This window comes from Neovison vison, chromosome 13, assembly GCF_020171115.1.
Source record: "Neovison vison isolate M4711 chromosome 13, ASM_NN_V1, whole genome shotgun sequence".
Lineage (NCBI taxonomy): Eukaryota > Metazoa > Chordata > Mammalia > Carnivora > Mustelidae > Neogale > Neogale vison.
Genome location: NC_058103.1, coordinates 27,743,763 through 27,747,244, shown reverse-complemented (window position 1 = coordinate 27,747,244; position 3,482 = coordinate 27,743,763).

Below are 3,482 nucleotides of genomic sequence, written 5' to 3'. Positions count from 1 at the left end.
CCCTTCTCTAACTCTCCCTTCCTGGGTTTTAGTCACCAGGCACTATTCTATGGATCCAAGAGTGGGTTCATATCTGAACTCAACTAATCAGAGCCAATGAGACTGAAGTCTAGGAGTTTCCAATGGAACTGCTGAGGAAAACAAAACAAAACACTCTTTCCATAGTCATTTGCTAAGAGACTATGATGTAGAATTGGAGATGGTGGCAGCTAGTTTTCTTGTCTGCCAGTGGAGTCAACCCAAAGGAAAAGAGACCTGATGATCTGGTTCTGAAAACCTTACTGGGGTCCTAAGATGCCAGTTCTGGGTTTCAATTGTATGTGGCATTAAAATTCCCTTTTTACCTTAAGCCATTTTGAGTGGGTTTCTATCACATACAACCAAAGAAGTCCTGACTAATACAGTATGGGGGAATGAGAAAAATGTTCAATTTTTTGAAAGTTTCAACTATTCAAGAAAAAACTAAGAGGGGGCGACCAGGTGCCTCAGTCACTTGAGCAACCGATTCTTGACTTCTGCACAGGTGGTGATCTCAGGATTGTGGGATAGAGCCCAGGATGGGGCTCTGTGCTGAGCATGGAGCCTGCTTAAGTTCTCTCTCCCTTTCACTCTGTTCCTCACCCCTCTGCCCCCTCCCTCATACTCTTTCTCTTAAAAAAAAAAAAAAGATAAAACTAAAAGGAATCCTATTGTGACTACACAAGTATTCTCTTCTATATTTAGTGGCTGACAAGTGTATATGGAACATCTTCTGTAGTGCCAGGCACTGTGTTAGGCTCTGTGCATAGAACAGGTTAATTTAAAGGTATAGTTGCAACAATATATTTATGGACAGTTTATTAAAATATCAGTATAATTATAAGTTGACTGAATTAGCTTGCTAGAATTAATGCATGAATTTTGGGTTTTATATTTTGTATACTTTCCTTATATTTATTTTGCAGACCTGAGGTTAGCCAAAATCCATGGTCAGCAAATAAAGTTATTTACTTGAATCTTAGAAATATTTCAAATGTCTGGAATATAAAACTCTGTACTAGGAACTCGAGTTTCATGATATAGATGGCCAAAGGGTATTGGAGATTTTACTTAGAACATCTCAACAAATGTCTAACTCCTGATATATAGAATTTGGGGGTTCTTTCTCCTGCATCCATATTTGCACTATTTTCAAAGGTTACTGGTGGTAGAATCTCATCTAGTGATAAAAGCTTGATTAAACTTTCTGATGTGATGCTAGCAGATTATATAAAATTGTAGGCCAAAGAACTAATCAGGCTTGTTTTTTTCTTTGGTAGCATTCATGAATACTTCATTTTTTAGCCACCTTTGTGTCTCAGCTGTCTCTTTTGGTCTTTAGTTGTCAGTTGAGGATGCTTTAATTAAGCATGTTTTTGCTTCACACTCCACCCTTGGGTCATTAAAAATTGTAATGGAAAACATGCTAATGGAAAAATAAATTGTTTAAATCTGTTATTAATATGAGTATTTAAATATATATCATGGGATTCATAAGACATTGTACCGAAAAATCTGAAACAGAAAAGCGTATTATTTTTCACCATCCTACATCTCATAAAAATTACATGTAACTAGCAATTAATGTACCACAAATACATGGCAACATAATATTTCATCTTTTCTAAGTTCGCTGCTTAAATTTAAATGATCATTAAGTGTTTCTTTTTCTTACCAGGAGTTTTCAGGGAACTCACTAGGGTGAGCTAGCAAACATATTCTTAAGAAAAAGACAAAAAAAAAATATAGATGTCAAAGAGAAATTATATGTGCCTTTGTCCAGAGAACCTTTTTATGGCCTCAGAGTCCTTCTCAGGCCTGGGTTCTCTTTTCTCTTCAGCAAGTGCTCAGTCCGAATTCCTCTTTTTTTCTGAGATTGTTACTATCCCAAGTCAAAGATAAGCTGCGGAGTGGGGCACGTTTCCCCCAGTCTTGCTCACTACCCGCTTCTAATGCTTGGCTGCTCCTGGAAATTAGGACAAGGATCATTTTCATTACAAAAGTTTTAATCACTCTGGGAGTAGCAAAAATAATAAGCTTGAGGACATCTGAAAGCTTAGAAACTACACGAAGTCCTTACACTAAGTTTTTTTGGTTTTGTTTTTTTCTTACATTAAGTTTTTTTCCTGCATCATAGTTCCTCACTACCCTGTTTAGATGATCACATACTGGAAAGTACAGTGGATTTGATTTTTACTTCCAGACTTACTGGTGGAGTTCACCAAATCTATTTGCACCTTCGGAGTTTACTCTTCATGACATGTACGTAAATTCCATGCTCTGAGATGGCCCTTTCATTCCTATAGACTAGAAGTCACAATCAAAAGGTGGAAAAACATCCCCTCCACTCAAGTAGGTAATTTACATCTTTGAGGATGTAGAGACTGGGTAATATCCATTCCAAGGTGTAGATATCCTATAGGAAACAACACTTTTGTGCAAGACACATTTCTTAAGAGGATACAAGTTTATTCTAGTTTTTGTCAGATTTCCAAGTTTTGGTATTTTCCAGGGAAACCAAAACTGATTTTTTAGACATGAGTTAGTATTCGTTGTAAAACTTGTGGCTATCATCATGCACTTAAAACCTTTAATAAAAATATGGATTTCAGGTGGCTCAGTTGGCTGAGCATTTCTTAGTCAGGTCTTGAGACCCCACATTGGGCTCCACGCTGGGCATTCAGCCTATATAAAAAATAAAAATATGGATTTTTAATTATTTTTATAGGTATTGGTAAATCTTTGCATAATCCTGTGAGAAGGGGGGCACTTAGAAAACTGAAAAGGAGCTGAACTGGCATGCTGAGGAATTCACTTCTCCCAGTAATTTTGTTTCGGGGACATTCTCCAGGATCACAATACTCAAGCCGTCTTACTTCACCAATGCTACAATGCAAGACATAGCAACAGTTTATTGGTATTTGAAATAGTAATTAAAAATAAATTCAGGTGCCATAGCTATTATATCGGACCTAGGGTGTCGTTTTATGAGCTATATCCTCCTGTCCGTTTTAAGGTCACCTGCACAAATAAAAAAACCTAAACTTAGAAAGTCAGGTTTTACCCCAATGGCTGGTATAGTAAGCAGTATGAAGCACCAAGAAACACACACACACACACACACACACACGAAGTATCAGGGAATAAATGAGATTGGCATCCTAGTGTTTATTCTCCCAGGCGCAAACGCAGTCCTGGTCGAGAGAGAGGCCTTTCCAGACAGACAGGCGCTTCACCGTTTCCAAGCAGCAGGAAGCTGGGGGTCGCCCACGGTTCGGCAGGGGTCTAGGGGTCTCAGTGAGGGCTCAGCGCTGTGAGCGGCGAGGGGACTCAGCGCCAAGGCCGGGGTCGGGGATGGAGGGTGCGGGTGGATAAGGGCTCCGTCGCTAGAGGAGAGCTGGCCAGCAGCGGTCGCCTGCAGCACCGCATGCCCTCACTGTCTCCAGCAGAGAAGGGCGGGGCGA